Consider the following 15047-nt stretch of genomic DNA (forward strand, 5'->3'; position numbering starts at 1 on the left):
GTTATGTAGGGCCTAGTGTGCCTCGAAAACACAAGGCTGAAAGCACAAGCCTATCAGGTGCATAAATAAATTCAAGATACAACATATTCCCATGATTTATGGTCGGGGGGGGCCTAAAAATAGAAAAAAAAATTTAAGCTGAGCACTACTGTACAAAGCCCTGACCTTTATATTGTGGTCACAGCTGGGGGGTTTTGTCAGTCATCATAAGACTAACAACTTTGGCAGCTACACTAGAGATTTGCATTATTCTGATAGCTTTCTAAGCTTAGTGCTTTGAAGTCACTGTTACCTGGGTGCCCTCAGTTCTTGCTCGGATGCAGTTACTCAATCTGTAATAAATATAATTAGCCTCAGCCAATCACCACTTACCTGACTTCTGCCACTCCTATGCACTGAAGTCTGGTTGGTTGTAATCAATCATAATATTTTATCAGCTGTTGTTCAACAGTAACCTTCAAAATCATTTTGCATTGAATTAATAACATTGTTTTATTACAACCGCAGAGCTGTTCCCAGTACTATTTCTGCCTTCTTCTCTAATGAATCATCTGTTCATGTTCATCTTGGAAAAAAAAAAATACTGGTGGCGCTGTGGTTTCAAATTCATTATATTAGCAGTTTAAAAACTGCACATTAAAAACTAGAAAAACAAAAAGTAATTTGCAATAGAACAATTTTGCATTCATTTCATTAGAGGGTTTACACTACCTAAAGTCAATGACAAATATCTGACTCAGGGAGTTCTTTAGTATTTAAGAATAAACTGAGTTTAGCAATTCCCACTATAAACTCATCTCTACTTCTATTTATGTGGAAAAGAGTATTGTGTGAATTTTGTGATACCCTTAGATGAGTTTAAGATGAGCTAGCTACATTTGTGAGCTTTATCAGGATTCCTAAGGATTTTGACATCTTGGCAGGTTACGCTGGGATGTGGCGTCTACTTCTCCTTGTTCTATCTGGATCATTTTGTAAATAGCTCATTCTTGGAGTAGTGTTTACTAACCACTTTCCCTGTAAGTACACATTTTAAAGCCTTATGATAATTGTAATTATTCAACAAACAAAATGGAATTTACTTTATTGTTTCAGACAAATTTCATCAAAACTCACAACAAAAACACTTTGTGGCCAACAGTATTTGGATATTTGCCTGTCCAACATCTCCAAGGGTATCATTATCACGTCTGTTTTCCTGTTGCTGCTATAACAATCTTAATTTTTTCTTGGAGGCCTTTCCACTAGATGCTGGAACATTATTAGTAGGATCAGGTAAGGGCTAGGTTCTTCTACTCCCATCATAGGTAACCAGTTCTGTAGTAAGGCAAATTGTTAACAATTCTGTTTTCGTCTATCCCTTGCATATTCAAGTATAGTGACTCTTATATAAAGATATGGACATCTTACAGCATAGTAGCTACAGTAAAGGCACGGTCACCTGCAAAAGGAGAAAAATGGTCTCTAAAAATCTGAGCCTCGTTATTGATGTACTTCAAGATGATTTGCTGTGCACATTTACAAGAAAACCACTCACCAACATATAGGTTGAAGCTACTTTATCTTACTTGCAGTTTAACCTTTGTGTGATATATTAGGCAAGGTGCAAATATTAAGCACAGAGGCCTGTGTTCCCCTAAGAATACAGTGCTGCCTGTGTTCATCAGGGATAGCCGTCATGTGGCAGCACAAAAGATAAATTCAGCCTTAATCTGCATCAAGATGACAGTAGAGCTCAACATAAGAATTTATTTTCCTTTCCAAATCTCTGTGGATCTGCTTCCACTAGATTCTGAAGCTTTATATCTCACTGTTTTTACTCAAATCTGTCATGGGACATCCCTCAGCAGTCAGCATATGTGTTGGGGGTTGGAGTCTGAGTTTAGTCAACACTATATGGTAGACTTGATGAGTACTCAATATGGTGGCTTTTATTAATCCTGAAGCACATCTAGAAAGTACTATAACACTTGTGAATCACACCCTGAATTGTGGATTTGGGGAGATTTCGTCGCCCGGTGATTACTCGCCTCTTCTTGGGGAGAGTAGGGATGGGCGAATTTGACCTGTTTCGTTTCGCCAAATATTTGCCGCCGGCGAAATGTCGCAAACGCCTATTAAAGTCTATGGGCTTTAAAATAATTTTGTTGCCCGGTGTCTTTTTTTTTTTTTTTTTTTACGCACGCCACCGTACAAGTCTATGGGCATAATTTTTTAGTTGAACTGAGGCGAAAAAAATCGCGACTAATCTCCCCTGAATGCCTTCCCACCAAATCGTCAATGGGATGGCACTCAAAACAATTAGTTTTCCGAAGTCGCCCGAAGTTTCCTCGTGGGGCAACTTCGGCAGTTTGGGGAGATAAGTCGTCTGAAGAAGAGGAGATTTGTCGATGGGCGACTAATCTCCCTGAATCTGAGCGTGTTTCTCTGCCCTTACTGTACAACACCATGGGATATGTTGACAATTTTTAAATGTTCATTATTAATGATAATAATAATGATGATGATGATGATGATGATGAACAGGGGACAAGGGAATGTGCATTCATCATTCTTTTGTTTGGCAAAGGGTATGGGGCTAGAAAATAATTGTTAACAAACAAGTAGTTGGAGTTTAGCCATACAATAAATAGTTAATGTATACTGAAAATCTAAAGCTCTGAGTGGAATAAAATATGTGGTGCAGTAATGAATTCTTGACTTGAAGTCTCTCTGGGAGTTATCCATAGCAGCCCCTTGGTTAAAGTGCATTTCTACTGCGATACTATTATATTAACAATAACAATTTTCCTTGTGGACCATTTCACACACACCCTGTGAGACCTGCATGAGTTGTGATCAATGTCAAGAACATTTAGAGGTATGGATTTCAAATTTCTTTTCAACATACAGGCATGGAAGATAATGGACTATGCACATTACCTGTGCCCATGTATGATACTTTACACATTAATACATGTATTTATGAACAAATGTATTCAATTTAAACACAATACTTAAATGCATTTGTATTGGCGGTTCTTTATGAGGCAGTGCTATTTGTAGACTACAGCATTAACATTTTGTTAGATATATAATAGCAACCTCACGGAGAACATGAATATTTTGGTGAAAGTAATTGATGCAATCGGTTGCATTTGCCCAAGTTTTTTTGTTTTGTTGTATGGAGTAGATGGCATGTAAGGGTCTAACCAGCAGACTCAGCCTGGAGGGGAAAAAACAATCTGTCCTTTCTACAGGTATAAAACTCAAATCGCTTAATGTATTCAAAGATGAAAAGTTTGCACCTGGTCTTGTAACCTACAGAAATTAACCAGTGGGTAGCATTTATAAGCCGGCTGTTTAAAAACAAATGTGCTTAGTTACTAGGTGCTACTAATCCAGGTGCAGAGGTTACAGTTTCTATTATACCAGCCCAAAAATATTTTAAACTCAACATACTTTACAACTTTAAAGATAAAGTGAAATTTAAAGTCATTGTGCGCCATTAAAAAAAAATATTAAAATTTCCCTAAAAAATACTTTTTTTCCCATAATGACTAGAAAGCAGAACACTTTAATAATTTCCTATCACATACAGTTTATAGCTGCCAGTCAAAGCTACAGCCATGTAGTAAATCTGTGAATTAATTTACTGCAATATTTAACATGTCCATGCTTACTTTCTTACAGAGGTCCACAGGCATCTTCTAGCTTATTATTTGAATGAGTTTATCCAGCTATAACTGAACAGATTGTTCAGATGGGTGTTATGAACAGTTTTGTGGCTTAGATTTAGTAAGAGCTATAGAATGTGAAGCTCAAATTAATACAACCCTAAATTAACAAATTACTGAAATATCATGACTCCAGTGATATTATTTAACTCTAAAAAATGGTCTATGTGTCTTTCAGACTGCTGAAAAGAAATTCAAATCAGTCTCTCTTGATTCAACTCCCGGGAGATATTTGAAATAAATCATATCTTACAGACATCATCCATACTAAGGCTTGAGTCATGAGCAAAATGAGACCATGTAACTGGTATCAGCTCTTTAGTGGAAACATATGGAGTAAGCTGCTCGAATCAGGAAATCATTTAGGTAGAAGGCAACAAGATGAAAAAAATGCAATGTTTGTTTTGCCTTTTTTCCACTCTCACGATTATGGGAAATTGCTTAACTCTGGAAAATAGGCAAACTTGAGTCGTGCATTTTAATAGTGCCTCCTGGGGTCAAACTTTAAGAGTTTATTCAAAAAGTTATAGGGTTACATTGGCTAAAAGTTGTTTTGCTGGGAGTTGAAGGGGTGGGGGAGAAAAATATATTATAAAAGGAGAAAGAAAGAACTAAAAGTTATTAACAGAAATGCAGAGAAACAATGCAGATTGTCTACTTTAACATCTTCTTAGTGGAGAAATAGCTGAAGTGGTGTATTTAGCATAAATTACCTGTACCCCAAATTAATTTATGTTTCCCCCAGTGCTGCCCCCAGTCATGTGACTTGTGCCTGCACTTTAGGATGGAACTACTTTCTGGCAGGCTGTTATCTCTCCTATTTACTGTAATTGAATCAGTCTCAGTGGGACTTGGCTTTTACTATTTAGTGTTGTTCTTAGATCTACAAGGGAGCTGTTATCTTGTGTTAGAGAGCTGGTTACCTTCTCATTGTTCTTTTGTTAGGCTGATGGGGGGGGAAGTGGAGGGGGTGATATCACTCAAACTTGCAGTGCAGCAGTAAAGAGTGACTGAAGTTTATCAGAGCACAGTCACATGACTGGGGGCAGCTGGGACAACTGACAATATGTCTAGCCCCATGTCAGATTTCAAAATTGAATATAAAAAAATGTGTTTGCTCTTTTGAAAAATGGATTTCAGTGCAGAATTCTGCTGGAGTAGCACTATTAACTGATGTGTCTTGAAAAAAACATGTTTTCCCATGACAGTATCCCTTTAACAAGTAAGCAAGAGAGTTCCAGAGATGGGGTGCTGCTCTCCATAACCCTAAGTCATTGAATGAAAGATTCAAAAGTAGGTTAAGCCTTTACATGCATTTGCCTGCTTAGTTCTACTGATGAAGTGAGCAATTAAAGTCAAGTTTAAAAATAAAAATTTCCTGAATTTAAAATGATCTTGTACTCAAACTTTAATCCTCATATGAAACTATTTGCAAGAAAAAGGTTTTTGAAGCAAAGAAAAATGCCTTCAACTGATATTTTTTGTCAATTCTTTAAAAATCTAGATAACCACTCAAATAGTTCTTTGAAAGTGATTAAATAGACAGGTCATGGCATATGGCACATATATTTGATGTACCTTAATTAATCGTTGCTGTATCAAAAATGACAACGTGTTTATATAATCCTAATGTCTCAATTGTACCCTAACCTTTAGTTTGTAAACTCTAATCTCTAGGTCCTTCTAACCCTATTGTACTCTGTAATCCTTGTTTGTTATCCACCATTTATTCCCTGTTTGTTATAACTGCAGTAAAGCACTGCGTATCTTGACAGCGCTATATAAATAAATGATGATGATGATGATATATGGCCACAATTTTCCATACAAAACCCATTGTTGGAATGTTCCATATTCTTTCTTGAGTCTATAGAAATAGCATGAAAACACAAAAGCCAATTCCTCTTTACATAATTTTACCTACAAATATGTAGGAGTGTGTTTTTGGGAGTCTAAGAGAATGGCTATACTTTTTATTTCACCAAGTGAACTTGGCCTTTTAACAAAATACATTGTAATCGGAGTAGTGTTGCTAAACGTTCACCATGCCAATTTCAGAATAAAAAGTTCATTTAAGTCAGCATTTAACAAGGGACTTTTTTAAATTGTGGTAACAAGACCAAGCATGCGTTTGATGTGGTACACAAAGTTTGCCAGATCCTTTAGAGTCCAAAACTATATAAATTGTAAATCTACTTTTAATAGTATGCTGCAGATTCTGTGATTCCTGTTGACACATGAAGTAAATTGGCCCAATCCAATATTTTCGTGAATGTAGGTCCCAATTTGATGCATGGAATTTATAGCATGTAAATCAATCAAGCCATTTTGTCCAGCTCTATTTTCATCACGAAAACCTCATTACATAAATGGAGCAGCTGGTATAAGACTATGGCTGTGGGATTTCATTTCAGCAGGCATGGATATTATAGCATTGAACACAATCCATGGCTGTTTGAAGAAAAGCTTCTTAGATTACATGTTTTTCTATTCTCGTATTCCCGTTATTTTAATGTGAAAAAGTTGAAAGTATAATATGTTCATTAACCTCTTCTGCAAGGGAGGCACAGAAATGATAAAAACATTTTGTGCGGTTATATGAAATGAAGAACATCAACGTATACCTGAAACAACCAATACACTTGTTTCTGTACCCACTATAATCTAAAGCATTTTGAGCTCGAAACCCTTACTGTCATCCCACTAAGATATTCTTATTGGCTCCTGATTATGCAAGGGTTCCAGAGACACCTTTTTATGAGCCAGCATTTTAATACAATTTGAACAAACCCTTGTTGGACAAACTCAACATTGTTCAAGAGCATAATAATTACATTATAAAACCCAAATACCTTAATAAAATATTTTATTTTACTATAAAATATTTTCAAGTTAGTAATAAACTTTTTATGTTTTTATCTGCTGGGCAGCAAGAGGAGTGACCTTTTGGGAAACAGATTCTGCTGGATTTTTAGACATTTGCTATTTCCCTTCTTGCTTGTAGATTTTTACATGTTTTCATCTAAAGATGATATCTTAAGAAGGTTTAATCAGACTTAATTCAGTGACAATGGAGTAGAAACAGAAAGAAGGGAGGGAAGACAAAGTGACCAGCCTTCTAAAAGACTGTAGACTACTCACAAGGTTCCTCACTTGAGTCCAAGAAAATGTTCTACTTATCACTCAGTTTATAAGTCCTACCTATAAATGGATGATCTGAAGATAAAGCTACAGTCAGTCTCAAACAACTTATTTCTATAGCAATCATTTTTCAAAGTGCAAAGAAGCCATCACTTTTCATAAGCAAAAGAGGAAACATTGAGATGTAAAAAGAGTTGGGGAGCAACACATCCATTTGGCAGTTCCTAGGTGGACTGTAGGCTCTGTTAAGCAGTACATCCTTTTTCTATGCAGCCAAAGTTTGCCTCCAAGCTAGGAGTTCAAAAATAAGCACTTGCTTTGAGGTCACTGGGAGTGACATCCAATGGGTTGGTGAGCTACATGTTGCTCATAAGCCACTGGTTAGGATCACTATAGCCTAAATAATGTTGCACGTTGCAATGTTGATGGGCATATTATTGAATGTATTTAAATTTTGGCCTATTCTTACAATTTGCATAATTTACAAGATAAAGGAGGAGGAATATGAAACACTTGACACCTAAAAAAAAAATTTCTAATACAAAGGTTGAAATATATCACATCCCAGGACAATTCCATATAATATGTAAAATAAAGCTCTTCTGGTTATTGATCATTTTGATCTTGAAGCATGCATATTTGCTAAATTGTGTTATGGAGGAGGTTTTTTTAGCACTAATGTTAAAGGGATACTGTCATGGGAAAAAAAAACATTTCAAAATGAATCAGTTAATAGTGCTGCTCCAGCAGAATTCTGCACTGAAATCCATTTCTCAAAAGAGCAAACAGATTTTTTTACATTCAATTTTGAAATCTGACATGGGGCTAGACATTTCGTCAATTTCCCAGCTGCCCCTGGTCATGTGACTTGTGCCTGCACTTTAGGAGAGAAATGCTTTCTGGCAGGCTGTTGTTTTTCCTTCTCAATGTAACTGAATGTGTCTCAGTGGGACATGGGTTTTTACTATTGAGTGTTATTCTTAGATCTACCAGGCAGCTGTTATCTTTTGTTAGGGAGCTGTTATCTGGTTATCTTCTCATTGTTCTTTTGTTTGGCTGCTGGGGGGGAAAAGGGATGGGGGGTGATATCACTCCAACTTGCAGCACAGCAGTAAAGAGTGATTGAAGTTTATCAGAGCACAAGTCACATGACTCGGGGCAGCTGGGAAATTGACAATATGTATAGCCCCATGTCAGATTTCAAAATTGAATATAAAAAATCTGTTTGCTCTTTTGAGAAATGGATTTCAATGCAAAATTCTGCTGGAGCAGCACTATTAAATGATTCATTTAAAAAAATGTTTTTTCCCATGACAGTATCCCTTTAATTTGGATTATCCGCTCCACATTTCATCACACGGTATGGTATCTTAATTAGCAATCTCTGGGGACTCAGTAATGATCAGATTTTAAGCATATAGCAGTTTTAGAAGCTTTCTTTTATGCAATGGTGTGTAGAAAGTGAGATATGCCGAATGCTTTCAGATGCTTTTGCAAGCCAAATCAACTTGTATTATAAATGCAGTGGCCCTCAATGCTGTGATCTTTGTTTTTGGGTATAGATCACAAATATCTTAAAAATACCATTTATAAGACATTATACACAAGGTTCTTCAATAAAAATAAATACATCCATGTGAGCAGAGAAGACAACATCTTTCTGTGCTTTGCAACCTCTGTAAATTGGTAGTAGATCAAAGACTCACTGTTCTATTGGCTTTTTAATACGTAAGTACGGGCTGTGGAAAATCACTCTCCATGACTACACTGGCCTTGCCAACCAAAGTTAAATCCAGCTTAGCAATATTCTCTGCATCCATACAAACCTATCTTCCAATTAATGTACTAAAGTAGAGATTCATTAATTTGTTGTATTAGCTTTTTTTTTTTTTTTTTACAGAAAAATAATGGGTCTCCAGCTAAACCACCTTTTATTTCTCCTGTAAGGAATGCGTATTTGTCCTTTCTTTGAAATGTCTTCCGTACAATACTTGCATTTCGGCACATATTAGAATATGAAAAGGCAGATATTTAAAAGAAACCTTTTGGGCGCTCTCTGAGTAACTCTTGGTTTCAATTCAGTGTGTTATTTTCTTTCACAGGCCTTTGGGATAAAGGAAATGATTGAATGACTGTGCTCTTTTCATCTCTCCATTTTACAAAGCAAAGAAGTTCGTTCAAAGTAGTCCTTGGAATCTGGAATAGTTTTGTAAGAGGTGTTCTACTGCTCTCCTGCCTGCAAAAAATCTTTTCTTGCCCAATTCAAACACTGACGTTGCAATTCATAAAAATACAAGCAGTCACCATTTTTTTTGATAAAAAAGGATTTGATCAAATGCCTTGTTTAATTACCATGTCAATGATGAAGGTTTCACAAGGATCTCTGATGCTAATAGCTCTTACAGATCTAGAACTATTCTCCTTTATTTTGCTCCAATATTGCAAAAAGTACATGTGACTTGATATAAAGCGATCGCTACACAGAAAACAATCCTTGTCTCTCCTTCTCCTAATAAGTACTTTTTGATATTTCAGTTTTTTTACACACACCTTTTATGACTCTGCTTTAAATATAGAGCTTGCTGGAAATCATTCTATCTGTAAAGCATAACAGTACTAACGGATGTAAACACACACATGAAATGCAAGTTAGCAAGGTGACTATAATGTTGTAAGAATGAGTATAAATCATTTTTTATGCTATGCTCAGCATTGCAAAACCTTCTGTTTGCCAATTACCTGGCAAGCTATAGTGGGGCTCATTTATCAAAGCTGGCCCAAATACCACAAAGACACTAAACCTATATTAACTAATCAGTGATTAGTTCTTTTTTTTTTCAGCCAGCTGCAATGAAAGCAAAAATGTGATTGGTTGCCATGGGTTATTGCCCAGGTGCAGATTATCCTATTGTTGATAAATGAGTCCTAGTGCATGTTTTCCCTTGACTACTAACCAGATGCTGTGCTAAACAATTCTACTAGGTTTTAACCACTTTATATTAAAGCTATGAGGCCTATTAAATATGCTCTCAAGTCCTTGGCTTTATATAGAGTAGGCCACATTTGCTTATTGAAAACAGATAACTGATAATAGGACTACTTTGCAATTCTTGGAATGTTCTTTGCACCATTTTAATTGTAAAAGTTAATTTACACATGTGCTAACATTTGTTTTTTTTATCCTTACTTATAGAGCTACGAATGACATGCCAAACAGTATTCCGCAAAAGCAAATCCCTATGGAACGCATTTTAGGACATCCTGCAGCTAAATACCCGTCCTTCCTGTTATGTCCTATGTCTTCTGAATGGGGCGTCGAGTGACTCCATCCTGTACTCTCCCTTCTCAGCCGTCAGTCATGCTAACTCCGCCCTCAACCTTCCACCCTCATCCTTCTGCCCTCAGTCTTCAGCCTTCAGCCCTCAGATCTCTCTTTTCAGCTGACAGATGGCGGAAGCCTGAGGGCTGAAGGCTGAAGACTGAAGGCTGAGGTCAGAAGACTGAGGGCGGAAGGTTGAGGGCGAAGTTAGCATGACTGACGGCTGAGAAGGGAGAGTACAGGATGGAGGTGTGAGCGCAGATTTGGACGATGAGTGACGGTAAAAGCACTCAAAGCCCCATTCAGAAGGCATAGGACATCGCAGGAAGGACAGGTATTTAGCCGCAAGATGTCCTAAAATGCGTTCCGTAAACCCGTAGCCTTAAACCTAGGCTTGGTGCCTGAGCAGCAGGGTGATGAACCGACTTGCTCCTTTTTAGCTTTACTTTCTCTGTGAAATGAACTATAGACAATACTCATTAACTCATGAATTACTAGGAATGGCACCTACATAGGAATCTTTCCCAGCTTGCTGCTGTTAACCTTTCACTTGTCACAAGCCTGTTGCCACTCTTCTTTCTTCTGAGGAGGACCTTTCTGCGAGTGTTCACAAATCCCCAATAATTTGAGTAATAGTTTATTGTTTTATTGGTGAAACTTCACAAAAACAGCTTAATATATTCCACAAATGAAACAATAATAATGATACACAGTAAATTAATTAATTGATTCACTCAATATATTAATTCACTGGGCGACATGGACAGGACATAAATAACAGCCAGTGATAATACTCAGTCAACACTTAGAGAACAAGGCCCTTCCTTTGGTGCTCCTCTTGGGATCTTTCAATTCTTAAATCCATACACAAGGGGATGACTTATAAGGGCAGATTAATTAAGGGTCGAAGTGAAAATTCAAATTTTTAATTCGAATCCGAATTTGGAATTTAAAAATGTACATTTTTCGAGTTTATTTTAGTGTAACTCAACTAGGGAATAATTAAAATTTGAAAAGAGTTTTTTAAAAAAAAAAATTGAATTTCAAAATGTATCATGTAATGGCCCTTTAAGAATTCGAATTAGACTATTCGACACCATAAACCTGCCGAATTGCTGTTTTAGCCTATGGGGACGTCTTGAAATCAATTTGGAGTTGTTTGGAGACATCCTGAAAATCAAGTTTTTTTTTTGGTGAAAAAACTTGAATCGGTAACATTAACCGGAATTTGAAAAATTCTATTTTTTTAAAAAAGTTTTGATTGTTTTTTTTTTTCCAAATTTCGAGTATTAAACCTTTCTGATATTCTCTGTGGAGCCTATCAATACTTTTAACTATCCTAATTATAGCTTTATAGCTGAATTATGACAATTTAAAGCAATGAACCTTGTAGTGCTATAAATAAAAATTAACACACATAAATGTGGCCCCACTTTAATTTAATAAGAGAAATATATTTTTATTTATATAATTATTCTTTAGATTATGTGTCATCATATGCTAAATAATCCGTCAGTAGATTTGAGTGTATAATGAAATACAGCAGGAAGCCCGTAGGGAGTTGAAAGGAGCATCCTTACAGGTGTCACCCTTTTTAGGACTATAGCTCCCCTTCTATGTTGTAGACGTAAGGGTAACCCAATCAGCAGTCTAGGAATGACTTTGTAAAAGGAGTGGAGTCCAATGAGTAGGCTATTGTGAGTATATGAATCTAATAACATGCCACTGATGTATAATGTTAACATTGTTAAGTTCAAAAAAACAATAAATACATATGAAAATGTTGTATATGGAAATTATAAGTAGTGTGGCTTGGATTGACAGACATATGGGGCTTCATGATTTATAAAGGCAAACCTGTTCAGTTATAATTGCTCCATTTGTCCATCAATCAATTATAAATACTCCTCTACTAATGACATGGTTTAGCCTACTGTTTAACCTACTGTTCCACATGTATTTCACTTCCATTTTCTGATTTGATTCACACTGGGGATAAATCTGTGTCAGCTCTCACATTTGTTAAGGAATGTGCAGTAAAGACGGATGGAAAAATGTACAGCCACAATTTGGCAGCATCGTTCTATGGTCCGGCTATTATTTTTGAATGTTCTTTTTGATTCATTACCTAATAAAAAGAAAAAGAAAATGAAGAAGTAAGCGTTCCTACTATTGTGCCAAATGTCTGGCAAAATTATCTTTTAAATCTATAACTGTACTTTTCACTAGAGAATTGCAGTAGATTGTTTTCACAGCTGTTAAAGAACCAGAAGACTAGAAAACAGTCAGGTTGCATCAACATAAAGACCAGCATTTTCCATTATATTGCTGAATGTTGGAACCCTGCAAAAGTTATTGTGAGCACAGACAAAACCTGCTGCAGTATTTTCAAAGAAAATAAGTGCCACACCCACTCGGTTGCCTGTAATGATAATGCTGGCAATCAGCTGATATGTAATAACTGCGGCTTTTTTAACCACACAGCCTGTTTCGTGGAAATATATTAAAACTAAAGTACATAATGCTTTCCAGAAAGTAAGGTTTGTGGATTGTTAAATGTTGAAAGTGAATTTAATGTAGTGGATGTGCAGGGGTTGTAGTGTTTGCAAGTCCACCAGCTCCAGACACCCTTGAGACCATCTTCTGTGCCAACTTACACACATATATAAGGGGACATGAAGGAAAAACCAGATGAACTAACTTCTTCTCTTGCTTTTACTCTACCTATTTTGGGTTATTCAAGAATACAGCTTTGAATATAAAATAAAATATATCCTTATATTATTTTTATACAGTATTTATGCAGAGGGGTAAGTAAGCCCACTTCATGCTGTGTTCATTAGTAAATAGTAGGAGGTTGATCTAAACTATTGGCTTCAAGTAACAAGATAACAGGTCACAAAATACACAACATAACCATAAAATATCCAAAAACATTTTTAGTCAATTTTAAGTCAACTGGACACTCTGTGTCACATATGGCATACCTAAACCAGAGGGCAGTGACTAGATTCCTGTCTAGGTGTGCTCTTCTGCCTTTAACAGCCACCTTTGGCTTTGGGCCTGGCCCTCAGCTACTCAGCTGCGGCCAGGACTTACTGCACGAGAATCCAGTACTCCAACAGGGACAGACAAGGGCACAAAACATATACTCTGGGAAGGAAGGAGCTGGATGTAGTCAGACAGGCCAGGTTAGAACCAAGTAACAGGAGCAGAATTGTGAGACAAACTCAAAGTCAGGAACAAGCTGGGGTTAGAACCAGATAACAGGAACAGACAAGTGAGGCAAACTCAAGATCAAGAACAAGCTAGGTCAGAACCAGAAATTCACGCAGGGGACAGGAGCAGGTAGCAGGAATCAGAGGACCAGCAATCATAGGACCAGAGAACCTAGGCATGACCTATAATGGGCAGTGAGTCAGTACAGAGCAGGGGGTTATATAGCCAGACTGATGGCTAATTTGTGTCCAGATTAGCAACAGGTGAAACAAGCCATGCCTACTTGCAAATACAGGGATACCATAATCATTGGAGCCCTTATCTGTCTGCTCATGTAGAGTACAGGTAATGCAGATAGCATGAAAACACCAGGTCACTGGTTCAAGCCCACACAGTATGTTACACTCTGTCTAAAATTACATGCATGTCTTAAGTTGGAAGACACTATCACACTCCAACTCTCTCTGGAAGCAAAGCCAGATGAAGATCTATTGATTGATAGTGTAGAGTTTTTATGGATGAGCAGGCATACTGAAGAAGTGCAAAGGTCACCAACAGAAGAAACTCTGGAGTGATAAGTATGTTTCACCATATGACAGTCTGACATAAAAGTTTAGGTTTGGTAGATTCAGGAGAACTCTACCTACCTAAATTTGTAATGTGGATGGTCTGGTGGTATTATTGACAATGTTGTGCTTCCAACTTTGCAACAGTTTGGGGACACCTGGTTCAGAACAATAATGAACCAATACACAAAACAAGGACCATTCAGAATGGGTTGGATAAAATACCAGTGGAACAACTTGACCGGCCTGCATAGAGTGCACGAAACACATGTAAAATGTTTGCACCTCCAGAATCATTAGCATAGATTTGTAGCTGACAGCAAATGGTCAACAAGTAGGCACATCTTGCACCCACCATTCAAGGGCCAATATGTTAGCAGTCCATTAGTGATCACATGCTCATCAGTACTAGTGTTACATTTACAAATGTTTTATAAGGAGTACCTAATGCTTTTTTCAGGTATCTTGCAATGGCTCTTCTATTAATGTCTCAGATGAAATATTATCTTTTTGTTGGTTAGTTATGGCAGCTACTCGGAAATCTATATTCTTGTACTGGATAAAAGAGAACCCCCCTTCTTTGAAGGACGTGCTGTCTTATCTATTTAACTTATGTATTCAAGAGGTAATTAGATTTAGAATGGATGATCTTCTCCAGAGAAATAGAATAAGGAATAGATGGTCTCTTTATATCTCATCTTTAGAGGCTGATAAGAGGTCATTTATCCTTGGTCTTATGGGACAAGATCTATGCTAATAAAATGCTAAAAGAGATATTTAATGCCTTCATTCACAAAAATGGTTCTTCATATATTTTTTGGCATTGTCAGACTTTAATTGGTAGGAGAGAATACCAGGTCTATTTTTCTAAATTATCTAAATTAATTTTATTTTACTTTATTATTATTATTCTGATATTTCATTATTTTATGTTATTTGTATTTCCCCTTTTTCTTTGTTTGTTTATTTATTTTGTTGTCTTTCATGTCAAATGTTTACTGTAATGCTCATGAATACTTCTTTTGCTCCTTATTGAAACACTGTATGTTTATCATATTGTCATATACTTGTATTTTATTGAAAATC

The sequence above is a fragment of the Xenopus laevis genome, chromosome 8L, assembly GCF_017654675.1.
Source record: "Xenopus laevis strain J_2021 chromosome 8L, Xenopus_laevis_v10.1, whole genome shotgun sequence".
Classification (NCBI taxonomy): Eukaryota; Metazoa; Chordata; class Amphibia; order Anura; family Pipidae; genus Xenopus; species Xenopus laevis.